The sequence below is a fragment of the Lissotriton helveticus genome, chromosome 10, assembly GCF_964261635.1.
Source record: "Lissotriton helveticus chromosome 10, aLisHel1.1, whole genome shotgun sequence".
Lineage (NCBI taxonomy): Eukaryota > Metazoa > Chordata > Amphibia > Caudata > Salamandridae > Lissotriton > Lissotriton helveticus.
The window spans coordinates 1,071,858,522-1,071,872,958 of NC_136071.1; the positions used below are offsets into that span (position 1 = coordinate 1,071,858,522).

The 14,437-nt window shown below is 42.2% G+C and overlaps 1 protein-coding gene across 1 annotated transcript in view; it reads left to right on the forward strand.

The window, feature by feature from the left end:
* Nucleotides 1-14,437, forward strand: part of VWDE (von Willebrand factor D and EGF domains) — a 402,281-nt gene that overhangs the window by 92,833 nt on the left and 295,011 nt on the right. The gene's annotated exons all lie outside the window — the stretch shown is intronic.

Here is a 14,437-nt window from a genome sequence, read left to right on the forward strand (position 1 = left end):
CAAGGAAACATCCAATGTGTCATCTCTCCAGGTAGGGCTGCAAAAGATAGCTGGCTGGATGCACACCAACTGGCAGAAATTAAACAGTGGGAAAACTTAAGTTCTTATCCTCGGCAGAAACAAAGCTCTCTGGGGTCCCAACACTGGCCGCCCCAAATGGGTGATCTCCCCAAACCATCACAATCGGACCGTAATCTTGGTATGATCATAGATGACCAACTTGCTGTGAGGCAGCAAGCGGTTAAGGTCGCCTCAACCTGTTTTACCATCCTAAGATGGCTAAAAAAATACTTTGGATGTTGCCTAGGTCTACGCAAAGAACAGTCATACAGGTCCTGATTGTGTCTAGGCTGGACCATGGCAACGTCTTATATTTGGGAGCCAAAAAGGAGGTGGTTTGCAAGCTGCAAGTCGTCCAGAATTCTGCTGCCAGACTACTTTGCCAATTACCTAGAAAGGCCTCCATCTCGGGATCTCTCCGTGACCTCCATTGGCTTAGGGTGGAAAATCGCACTAAATTTAAAGCCCTATGCTAAATGCATAGGATTAAATCAGGGACAGCGCCACAGTATCTCAGTGTTTTGGTACACCCTTACCTTTCCACGCGCCTTCTTCGATCCTCCTCTCAGGCGAAGTTTCAAGTCCCCTGGACCAAACAAGTCGGTCCTTTGCTTGCTTAGCCCCCTCACTGTGGAATTCTCTCCCCTTACAACTCCGGCATAAAACTATTTACTGTAAATTCCGTAAAGAACTTAACCTTTTGAATGCTATGGGGATTTTTCCCCTGTGCTGGAAATTCATGAACCCCATTATTCATGACGAGCTGGGCTCGTCATGAGCGTGCGAGGAGGCTACTGCATGACGAGCCCAGCTCGTCATGAGCGTCGAAGGGGTTAAAACATGGTTATTTAACCAATAGTGCAGCTTGATTTTCTTGCCTGTGTCCAATGGCGCCGGGAAACCTCCGGGTAGATGTGCGCCTTAGAAATGTAATCTTCTATACTAATATAATAAAGAGAGAGCCCAAACTTTTGAGGAATGGTAATCTCAAGAATCACAGCACCAATCACAACACCCAATACAGCGTTGGAAAGGGCAGTTGCAGCAGAAGGACATAGGCTATGCAGACGCCCACCATATACATTTAAAAGGTAAAAGAACCGTGCCGGCAAAGTAGTCCCTTGTGGGCGTGTCTGCGTTGTGCTGTGGGCGTGTGCTGGGGGCGTGACAAACGATGGGGGCGTGTGGTACGTTCCGCCCTTCATGCCATGTCTCATATCGTGTGCTGTGGGCGTGTGCGGGGCGCGGGATTATGGGGAAAAAAAGCGAGCGTTGTGCCCAATATTTCATTGTTTTTTCTTCCCAGGTTCTGTACATTCCAGCTCCGGGTGTCCACCCTGCTCCATTTAAATACCCCTGCACCTCATAATCATAACCCACCCTTACTCCTTAAAATACCCCAACACCCTTAAACACTAACCCATCTTAATCCTATAAATATACCCTGTACTCCAAAACCCAAACCTATCCCTAAACCCTAAAATACCCCTGTACCCCAAAACCGAAACCTAGCCCTTAACCCTATAAATACCCCTGTACCTCAAAACCCAAACCTACCCCTGAACCCTAAATATACCCCTGTACCCCAAAACCCAAACCTACCCCTGAACCCTAAAATACCCCTGTAGCCCAAAACCCAAACCTAGCCCCGAACCCTTAAAATACCCCTGTACCCCAAAACCCAAACCTACCCCTGAACCCTAAAAATACCCCTTTACCCCAAAACATAGCCCTGAAACAAAAATAACCCTGTACCCCAAAACCCAAACCTACCCCTGAACCCTAAAATACCCCTGTAGCCCAAAACCCAAACCTAGCCCTGAACCCTTAAAATACCCCTGTACCCCAAAACCCAAACCTACCCCTGAACCCTAAAAATACCCCTGTACCCCAAACCTAGCCCTGAAACATAAAAATAACCCTGTACCCCAAAACCCAAACCTACCCCTGAACCCTAAAATACCCCTGTACCCCCAAACCTAGCCCTGAACCCTAAAAATACCCCTGTACCCCAAAACCCAAACCTAGCCCTGAACCCTTAAAATACCCTTGTAACCCAAACCTACCCCAAAACCCTAAAAATACCCCTATACCCCAAAACGCAAACCTAGCCCTGAACCCTAAAAATACCCCTGTACCCCAATACCCATACCTATCCCTAAACCATAAAACTACCCCTGTACCCCATAACCCAAAACTGTATCTGAACCCTTAAAATACCCAAACACCCCAAAACATATACCTCAGTACCCCAAAACAGCCAAGCAACAGTTATAGCTGGCTGGTTTCCGGATCCAATCGTGGCTGAATAAACGTGAACCCTGACGCGAAATACGTCAAGTTAGATTACTGGAAAGTGAGGCCGCCATGATTGAATGGTGTCTCAGCACCTAGGTAGTATGTATGTATGTAGATTAGGTAACATCAACATACATCGTGAACTGGTGGCAAAATCAATGTATTTCATTAGAAGTAGACAACGTGGCTATTTGAGGCGAATATCGTATTCTTATTTATTTTATTTATTTATAAAGTTTTACATTGCGTGAATTTTAATCCCGTAGGATATTAGAGCGCTTTACTGTTGTGCCTTTCTAAATTATGTGTGTACCATCAGCCTATTTAGGCATCTCTGACAAGAAGAATTGGTACACATTTAAGCGCCATGTTGGAAAAAGGAAAGACTGTTAACTATTGATAGCAATTATGGGGGTCATTAGGATCGCGGTTTTTCCGCATCCTCGGGGCCGGCGGAAGGCACCGCCGGCCCAGAGGATGCGGAAAAACCGCAGCGGACTGACCAAAGACCCACCGCCACATTAGGATGGCTGGTGGGTCCTGGTTTCCGTCCGCAGCTTTTCCGCCGCGGCTGGCTTACAACCGCGGCGGAAAAGCTCTAATATGGTGATGGTGTCTGTCAGACACCGTCCACCATATTAGGATGGCCTGTAAAGTATGCTTTACCGCGGCGGGTTTTCCGCCGTGGAAAAGCATACAGAACTTCACTGCGGGGGCCCGTTGCGGCCCCCTAGGTGAAGGGGGGGTGGGGGGTGCACATGGGGGGTACCTATGGTACCCCCCTGCATTTGCATGCAGAAAGCGGCAGGCACCGCGCGGTGCCTGCCTCTTACTGCATGCAAATGCAATGCGTGCATTTTTAACATTGCGGCGGGTGCAGCTTGAAGCTCCACCCGCCGCAATGTTAAAAATAGAGGATGTGACCGCAACCCTTGCGGTCACATCCTAATTGCACAGGAGGGAACTCCGCATGCCATGCGGAGGTTCCCTCCTGCTCTGGGGTCGCGGACGGACGCAAGTCCGTCCGCGATCCTAATCGACCCCTAAGTGTGGTGCACTGTCAATAATCAGGAAACAGATTAGTGACCTTCACTGAATAGCCAGTGGCATGGAAGAGAATTCATTCGGCAAGATTATAAATGCAGATACCAGCAAGAGTGCTTAAGATAGACAAAATGATGGATTATTCTACTGGTAAGTGGTCATGACAGAAAATTATGAAAACAGGAAGATGGCATAAAGGTGTTCTACCCAGGGTATATCGTCATTCAACCCATCCCTATTACTATTCAGAAGGAAGACCCACCATTGTTCCTGTTTGTGTGGACCAACAGGGATTGGATTCAATTATGGTCCAGCGTAGACTTTCGAGGGAGTGATTCTGCTCAAGGCAATGGTTCTGGAGCCTTGTGTTGGTCTTTTTACATCGAATAGCACTTTTATATTCCCCAATGCGAGTCTCAACTGGGCGGGTAGTCATGCTCACATACCTCATGAACCTGGGACAAGTAATGAGGTATATACAATTTTTGCAGCATTTCCATTGTGGGATACAGCAAATAAATCCACAGTGCACCTTTCATCCTAAATGCAAGGTGGTGAAACCCTTAACTCTTTGTGCAGATCCTGAGAGTCCACCCTTGAGATCCTCTGTCATCACGTCAATCCAGTTCTGAGGTAGCTCCCTCCCCACTGGGAATGGAGCCTTCCTGTCTGGGGGAGCAAAGAAAGGGCCTGTCAAAGTGTTCTCTAACAAATGCCTGTGACAGGGGAGGCCCCTTTGAATTAAGTTCATGGCACTGCCCAAATGGTCATCTTGCTAGAGGAACAGAAACGCCTACCCACACCTAGGCCTTTGCCTTGACTCTGGTAGCAGTTTTCATACCTTATTCAGGGCTTGAGCAGTCAGATGGCTCAGCTGAATGCTAATGCAAATTACCTTCCAGAAGCTTTAGGAAGGGGAAATGTAACTTTCTATGAGTACCTTTTCCTTAATAATATTTAATAAAAATTCCACCAGTGAATTAGCATTTTAATAAATAATATAAAGCGCTAAAAAATTCAATTTGTAGGTGTGTTCTTGCTGAAGATAGCATTAATACATTTCATAGTGCATCCCAGTATTTCTCTACTGAACAGCCTCCCTTGCCACAGTAACATTAGCTTGTATCAGATTGTCACTTAACATTCTACGTGTCCTACTTTTCAATACCATGCATCTTGCTTTATGGGCTATAAGGCCTTGGTGACTCATTAATATTTAAAAGGGAGGTATAGGCCTGTCAAAAGAGGTTGTTTTGATAGGTTGAATTGCAGTTTCAAACTGCTACAGTCTGGCTGCAATGGTAGGCCTGAAGCCATGTTTACACTGTCACTATAGTTGAAAGCCCAATAGGTGACATTTAACTTGCATTCCCTGGATTCACTTTGTACAATATACTAGGGACTTATATGCAAGTTTAAAATGCCAATTAGAAATATAAATAATTTTGACATGTTTTACAAGTCAGAGTGCACTGTGCTGTGCCTGTTTAGCAGAGTCCCCGTGCACAGTCAAAAATCCAGAAGCCTCAATCCACACAAAATGGAAGTGGGCATGCAAAAAGAGACACTTTCCTACACATAGGAACCCTCCTAGTTCTTAAATATCCCGACCAACCCCTTCTCTGCTTTAGTGCATTATTTAATGACACAGTAAGGAATCTAATAATGTCTTTCAAATTGGCAATTGCTAGCTCTACAAAAAGCAACTTGTGCTTTTTATGTGAAGTCGTTTCATTTAGTAATATTGTGTTGCCTTTTGGGTATATAACAGCTCTCCAATGTAGGCAGTCGATCAAATAGAGAACAGTCCAGGAGTAGAATACCACAAAATCCTGCATATGTGTGTGTGAAAGTTTGCCTCTTTTTTGTCACATGCATAACGTTTAAACGCTGCCTGCTGCTGAAACTATAACACACCCTTAACAGTCACTGCTATTAGTTATAATCTAAAGGCTCATTGTTTGCAGAACAGGTAAGCAGAGGGAGCAGATTGCGCAGAACAGATATAAGCTATACAAGTTGTAAGATTCGAGTGGGTGGCTGTCACCCAGGTGTTCCCATTTAAGTGTGTTGCAAAAATGTAAGAGCATGAACACCATCTTTCACGTTTTCTGATTTATTTTGGGGGAGTCTACTGCATGAGAACCTCAACATTGACACAAAAATTAATTCGAGTGAACATTAGAAAGAACTTTATTTGCATTTACGTCGATGCTTAGTTATATGCCACTTGAAGAATGAGAAGCAGAATGTTGCCTGTAAACTCTACGCAAAGGCATTTACAGTGTATCAACAGGAACCCTTTTCCTGCTTAAAAAGGTGCACGTCTCAGTGGCAGTCATTATTAAATTTGCTGCCTGCATTCCTCTTTCCTCTTGTTCATTCATGTGCCGAGCCTCCTGCTGTCCTGATCTGCAAAAACTCAATTTCTAACTTGACCTCAACTTCCCTGCACAGCACGTGGTCTGACTGACAGATTCTATCAGACGCCTCAGTTCCGTTATCCAACTTAGGTAACCTGCACTGGGTGGCCATGTAGAAAGTGTAAACATCATCACTTCACTTTTTGTAAACTCACTTTTGAAATTTAGATGACATTTCTTACATTTTGTAATAAGATTAACAGTTTTCCAAAATGAAGTCAACTGTAAAAAGCACAAGCTTAAATCAGCAGCCTCGTTTGAAATGGAACAGCAGAGCGTTTGCAAACCCCAAAGCAAAGAGCAAATAAAATGTAAATAAATTAAATGTGTTCAAATTATTTGAGCAGCATTTGTGTAAACAATAAATAAAAGAACTTTGTTGCTTAGAAATATATATTACAATTTTCATTGTAACTCACTGCAACTCTGGGCAATAGCTTGCTTAATCTCCACAACGGCCCCAACAACGCTAGGATGCCTGGCTTCACCTTGGGGGTGCCCAGGAGTGGGCACTTCACAGGGAAAGGCCAGGAAGGGTTCCTCAGCGGTATTCGTACAAGCGCCGAGATGCCTCATGGGTTATTCGTGCGCTATACAAGTACCACTACATTTCTAGGCATTATTCTAGTAAAGTATGCAGTATGCTTTCTTAACCTTACCCTAAAATCATTTTCTTTTTTGGCACCTTAAGCAACCATCTAAACGTAACTAATCATGAATATGCATCTTCCATGATCATTATGATGCAAGCTCTAAAATGACTGCACATGCATAATATAAATATGCATACAGACACATAACCTATAGAAATACTTTCACATCCTCAGTTCTTTAACCCCTTCGATGCTGGCCCGTTTCTGCCGCTGTGCGGTAAACAAACAAACAGGGCGGGCCCGTGACGAACCCCAGCCGTCATTCGCACACGAGCACCGCGGAGCGTGACGGCTGGGGTTCGTCACCAGCATGCAAGGGGTAAAATATTTTTTAAATCATTTAAATGACCTGCAATATCAACACATGCCTGGTTTGAAACAGTCACCAAGTTCAGTGCAAAGACAGCCTCCTTAGATCGCTCCTTCACTCCTACAAATACATAAGTCCGCAAACAATACTGCCTCCATCTTCTTATTGGTCTTGGGGATTCTGAATTTTCATGTGTTACAACACCACCACCAGTGGGTATTTCTAAAATGTTTTACTGTGGATCCACTGATCCCCTGCGAATTTAAGGTTAAATTTAAAAAGGCAATCGTTTTTGGACATGGGGAGTCTGCCTGGGGCTATATATTTACTATCCAGCCACTCACAATGATTACAGCTTACAGTTAGGAAATAAAATTAAACAAATATTTCAATTTCGCTAAAAGAAAAAAAAAAACGTTACAGGAAAGTTATAGTTGGGAACATAATTTAAAAAGTTAGAAATTCACTGAAATAATACAGGTTACAGGGACATTATGGTTAGGAAATAACATTAAAAAAACCTTAAAAATTCACTGAAAAAAACTAAGCTTACAGGAAAGTTATAGTTGGGAATAGAATTTAAAAAACTTTAGAAATTCACTTGAAAAAACAAAGGTTACAGGGACGTTATAGTTAGCCTCAGATTTTATTCATGTAAAACCATTAAAATTCAGCAGTTATAGTTATATACCTGAGCTAACTATCACTTAAGCTCTTGCAAAGCACTGCTTGTGACCTCACTGATTACATCACTCATTTAATTGTCCATGACATCACTGATGAACTCTCAAATGACATCACTGATGACTTTATCCACAGAACCACTTGCACCCCCACTCACACCCCCATGCAACCTCTCATACAGCCACTCACTTCACACACGACAAATCACATACCCATTCAAAGAACTATACAACTACTAACACAAACACACACACTCATATAACCACTCACACAACTACTCTCACCCATACAGCCACTCACAGACCCACATCCATACCATACAACCACTCACACACCCAAACAGCCACTTACACAACCACTCCCTCACCCATACAACTGCTTACACAGCTACTCACTCACCCATACAGCTACTCACACATCTGTTCATTCGCCCACAAAACGACATGCATACCAGTTCACACATCAATAAAAGCATTCATTTGCCTACTCACTTACCTATATAGCCACTCACACAGATGCTTACTGTGCAAAGCAGCCGCTCACTCACTTATCCATACATCCCCTTTCACACTCAGTCACTCACCCATTGCGCCATTCACACATCTCCTCAGTCCTCCGTACAGCCACTCGCACAAACTCACCCACCCATATAGTCACTCACCCACCCATAAAACCACTCACACACCCACTCACTCCCCAATACAGCCACTCACTCACTCACCCATGCAGCTAGTCACATACATGTATTCAACCTACAGACACACATCCTGACAGCCACTCAGACACCCACTTACACACCCATATAGACACTCACAGTACCACTCAGGTAAGATATATAAGAAGAGTATCACTCAGTAGTACGAAAAAAATAGTAATATAACTTATGCACTAGCTAGCTTAGTATATATCTGTAAGTCTCAAACATCTACGAAACACACTAACTTGAGATGTCATCAGTGATGTCACTGACCATGTCATGAGTGATGTAATATATTAGGTTATAAGCAGCACATTGTGGGAGCATATGTTAAAGCTAACTCAGGTAACTATAACTGCTGAAATTCAATAGTTTTGTATGAGTGAAATCTGAACCTAACTATAACGTCTCTGCAACCTGTGGTTTCTTGATTGAATATATCTCTCTACAGAATTTATATATATATATATATATATATATATATATATATATATATATATATATATATATATATATATATATATATATATCCTTGTGCAAACGATAAGCTCCAAATTTGGATGTAGCCACTCTAGTGCAGGTGTATGGAGGTGGTTTTCTATTTAAAAAAAATAATAATAATACAAAAACATGTTGCTGGCATCTGCGTGCCCCATGTGTCTACTTGCCCCCAACAAAAATTGAAGATGTGGGTTAATAAAAAAAAAAAAAAAAAAAAATTAAATAATAAAAAAGAATACTAATGAGCGGCACAGCTGCTTGTTTATTATTCACTGTTTTGGCATGGAGCATCCCATAATGCTCTGTAAGGGCTTTTCAATTAAAAAGTCAATCCTGGGGTCCTCTAGAAGGCCAGGATTTTTTTATTGTGTGGTGCTGCAGGAAGTTTAGCAAACCCCCAGCAATATTCATAAAAAAAGCAGCGAGTCCCCTGTGTCGTTAAATCCATGAGCCAAGGAGAGTTTAGCAATTTTTTTTAATGCACTGGAGCACTAAACTCTGCAGGTGAAGTGCACAGCCCTCTTGAAGTTGTTTTTATGGCTGCATTTTGTGTGCTCAAAATGTTAAAAGAAAGATTCAAAAACATGTTTTTTAAATAAACGTTATAATCTTTTTATGACAATCACGTTTATTAAACATTGCAATGCATACAATCATGAAATATACATTTAATTATTGGTGCTCTTTTTACAAAGACAATAGATCTGCATTATATATGTTGATATGCTGACCCTTTGTTAAAGTCAATAGACATTTTATAGTTTGGTGTTCTGGTCCTTTGACAAGTCATTAAGCATGTCTTACATAAAATAACACCCTTCATGTTGTAACATCATATGGTCAGGCTGCACCTAAACCCACTCCGCACATGGCGAAAAACATCTTACTTTATGTTAAAAAAACATAGAAATTCCCTAAAACAAAGGCTAAAGTGACGTTATAATTAGGAATTGTATTAATATGTTACTTTACATTTTTTTAAAAGCCTTGGAAATTCACAAAAAAAGCAAGGTTAAACAGACTTTATAGTTATGTGGAAATGTCATAACATCCCTTTTGAAATGAAAAAAAACACTGAAATACACCAGGTATAGTTATCTCAAGTAACCAGAACCCATGATGTAAAGTAGCTATAACTAGTGCCCTCACCATGTACTGCTAATTACCTCATATAGTACAGGACCTGTTCTATGACCTCTTTGATACCCTTGCAACATCTGATATTGCATCATGGAGGACAATACTGTTCATACCAGGTGCCCAAGTTATAGTTGCTTCAGAGCACCAGGAATATTCTATGGAGTCCACCATGAGGTCACAGAAGACCCAAAGACCACAAAGGAATGACGGAGTGCACACCTTTTTAATGCACTGCTAGTCCTCCGGGAGAGTGGTATATTGAGACAACCATTAAGTAACCATAGGCCAGTTCTGTAGAGGCACCAGTGTAATCCACACAGAAGCAGCACATGAGTTACAGAGGGCCCCCGCCTATTTAAAGCACCTAGGAGAAAGTAGGATAAGGACAAGAAAGAAGGGACTCATGCAATGCATTTCTAAGCAACAATAAGTATGCCACAGAAAGACACAGAAAGAAAGTGACTTATTATTTGGGGTGGATAGTAGTCTAGCAAGTAAAAAGTCAGTAACCTGTTAGGTCCAAACAATTGTTTCAAAAATTTAAACTTGCGTTCAACACATGGTAGCTATCACACAGAGCAGACCATATTCATCGAAAGAGAATTTCTAAATCATTTAGAGGTACCAAAACATTAAAAAGGTAAAAAGATATGACACAATTAAAATCCCACTGCAATTTATAAAAAGTAGAGTAAAATGTAATAAACCAAATGACAACAAAAATCCAATGAAGGGGTCTGCAGATTTTTAAAGATTTAGCAGAAAAGTACCTTGAAAAAGAAAAGCGCTAATCAGTAGTCAGTGTTGCACTTACAACTCGGAAGAATGGACTCCGAAGGTTGTAGTGGTGTCCAGCTCATGCAGGGGCACCCTCACACTTAAATTCTATAAGTCACCCCTAAAGCAGGCCTTTCAATCCTGAAGGCAGGGTGCTCAGTTCTAAGTGCAGCGACCTTCAATATAGGGAAACCTATTTCTTTTGTAAGATGTGCTAGCACCTACTTACACAGGTGGCAATGGTCTCCCACAGGTGGCATTATACATGCTTAAGCCCATGGGGGAACCCTGGTGTACCTATGCCCTGGGTACCTTAGTACCATATACTAGGGACTGATAAGGAGACACCAGTGTTTATTCTGGGATGTACTTAAGTACTTACCAGACCAATATAGGGGAAAAAGCACAGAGGCTGTGGTCCTGGTTATCAGGATCTCAGTCAGACTAGTCAGAAACCATCCCGGCACAAGGCAAAAAGTGCGGGTAACCATGCAGAAGGATCCTACCTTCCTACAACCACCAAAAAAGGGACCCTTTCTCACAGTTGCCTTTAATATTGCCTCCTTGCACACGTTTACCTGGCCTGGACACCCTGTGAGGACACAATAAGAATAATTAAATGTACATGAAGGAGCGGAGCCAGACAGGCAGTGGAACAAGGAGGAAGAGACAAGCGCGAGGAGCCTTGTGCGGTCAGTGCAGCCTTTTTAGCACAGCTGACAGGCCATGTCCAAGCATCCAGTGTTGCTGAGATCATTACAAATGTATGTATTGCAGTTAGAGTGTATAAGTCCTCTGGTTAAAGAGATCAATTAAGACTTTAGACTCCTGAAGTTGTAAGCTAAAATAAGACTCATTTTAGCTTTCTATCAACTAAAATTGCCTCCACTGTTTAGATCTGCTGTTTTTTGGCAGATGTTCCAAACCGATAAACTTTTAGTAACACTCCTAACCTTGAAAATATGCAATGCAAGGAGGTTTAAAGTTCTGTGACTTCTATGGAACACACGTTCTGGATCTGGATGACCGACCTTTTTGAAATGCATACAGCATATCAATATTCCATTTTTGATGTCTCCAAGTAACTCAATGTGTGGGCATTTATCGTTTTACTTCCTCTCCTAAAGAGCATATAGGATATTACGATAACATCCCTTCCCTCTTTCCTATCTGGCTACTCTCATCATGCCTTTGGAAAGGTGCCCCGCCATGCTAATGTACATTTTCTAGGCAGCGTTGTGTCTGTTTATTCTTAAGGAGCTCGAAATATTTGCTATCCTTTCTGAAGGCTCTTCCTTTAACTGTACTCTTCTTCGACGTCGGAGAGGGGCTCTGATTTCAGGAGTCACCAAAATGTACCCTACTTTGTGGGATTGACTATTGCCATTCTACTCGGGCAATGTGAGACCAATAGCGGAGGCAGGGTCGTGCTAGCCAAGGGCACCCTTTTACCTGCCCCCTGTGGGATGACTGCATACCAGCTCTCTCCTGTAAAAGGCCCATTTAGATTCCAGCAACAGGGACATTTAGCCATCATCATGTCCGGGGTTTGCGTGAATGACTGTTTGTGTGGGATAAGAGGAAGAGATGTTTAATTCCCATTTTATTCATGTTTAATTTTAGGAATTGTAGACATGCACTTTACTTTTTGTAAATGTTGGGTGATCCTTTGGTGTGTTACTCATTGGAGACATTCCTCTGGGCGGCACTGAAGAAAAGGAGAGCTGGGACACTTTATAAAATCTGTTCTTACGTTCTATCCATTTTTAGGATTTACTGATTATGTAATTTTAATGATTGGTTTTAGTGATGAGAGTTTTTTTTTTCCAATAATGCAAGACGCTTTTTTGGGCTTTACTGCTAGTTCTTATTGTCAGTTGATACATTTTATCGTATTTGAATTTTAATGAGATTTTTTTTGTTACTGTACTTTATATGAAATATATCAAAATAAAGAAATTGACTGTCTTTGGAATGGTACCTTTTTGATTTATAAATGTCCCTCTTTTTAATCTGTGGGCTCAAACTATTTTATGGAGACATCTTCAATTAATCAGGATCCTTGGGGGCAACAGGAATGCAAATCGAAGTGAAGACTGGATACCAGCATCCCTGCCTGTATCTCATTAATTGCACTCCATATTTTTCAGTTCACCATAATGTTGGTGAGAGATGTTAAAAAGGTAGTGGTGATCACTTGGTCGCCAAGTAGGTGTGTCTCTCTAGGGCTTCTGCATGGTTCCCATTTCGAAGGCTATTCTTGGCAGCCATGGTCTCAGGTCGGTAATGTGGAGGCCACTTGATTTCTAGGTTTCAGCGACTAGACATAACTTGAAGCAGACTGCATTCTCTGAATATCAAGATGGCACTTCAAGTGATGCATTGCTTTGACGCCCTGGCCTCTATGTAGCATAGCGGTAAAAAATGAGGGTAAACCTCAACAAGGGTAAATGTTATGAGTGGTTGGTGTCAGCGTGCAGCCTGTACTCCAAGATTCGCATCTGTTTCAACTGGACATGCTGGGAGTCCACCCTTCTTCACCATCCTGGGGTGGCAATGTAGTGTGCTGTGAGAACCCCTGGAGAAAGTTAAAAACAGTAAATAATTTAAAAGACAAGGGCAAGTAAGTGATAGTTAAAAGGCAATCTGCAATCTCCAAGAGAATGTACACATTCAGAGATTTGCTAAGTTAAAGATGATGTACCACAAGCACCCTAACTGATTAGTATTAACTTCTTTTTGCAAATAGTGTTTGAAGAAGGGAAGGAATCATTTTATGGTATCAACTACAGAACTATTCCTCTGGTACCAACGAGTTAGAAAATTCCTTAGCCAATTGAACCTGCACCGAACCCACTCAACTTCACCGTGTACATGGAGTACTGTCAATGTATAAATATTGCACAATCCAAATCATTTTGTGCCAAACAGCTGTGTGAGTGTCCTCTTTCATCAGCATGGAAGGTCCAGCCTTCCACTCTGGTGTGTGGGAGAAAAGAACAGTACCTTCACTGATTCACTATAATATAAGTTTCGAGAAGTTAATGGGAAACATGAATTCTGAATCATCATGCAGACTAGAGCTGTTTTAAATTGATTGAACGAGGGTGAAGCTGGCATGTATATTTCAAGATTAGGTGAATACATAGTGGTTCATGTGTCCCAAAATACACAAATCTTGTGCTTGTAGTTCATTAACACTCTCATTTTCATGGTAATCTTTCAGAAAATATTTCTATCCATCTCATTGATGTTCATCATTCTTCTGCCATCTCATTCTTTCTTCTCCTTCTCTCTAATCCTTGTCTCCTTATTCTTATCCCTGCTTGGGACTCCTCTCCTCACTCTGTCCAGACTCCATTTGCCTCTTCTCAGCATCCTCGTTCCTCTTATTCCCATGTCTTTCATTAACTGCTCAAATCACATCTTCAGCAGTGTCCCCATCTCTTTAGCATTCCCCACCTCATCAGTTCTCTTTCCAATCTCATCGAGTCTCTCTTCAGACTCCTAAGATCTCCCTTGCCTATGTTTAGCAATATCATTTTCCTTCCTTCACTCGTCTTTCCTTCTCCCAAGCTATCTATCTTACCATGTTCTCTTCACGCTCTTTCTCTCCCCTGCACTCCTTTCTTTTTCATCCACAGTCCCCTCCCCCCAACACCCTTAAATGCCTTGCCTACCACCGATGCCTCCACTCCTGTATCTGAGAGACAGAGAGCGGAAGGAGCCGGCACTCCGGACCCAGCCTGTGGAATTAATTTGGCTCCTGACTCTGATATGGTCAGACCAAGCCAGAAAGGCAGAGGCATGGTTCCGGTCTGTAGATTCTGTACCGTGAAGACAACTGGAT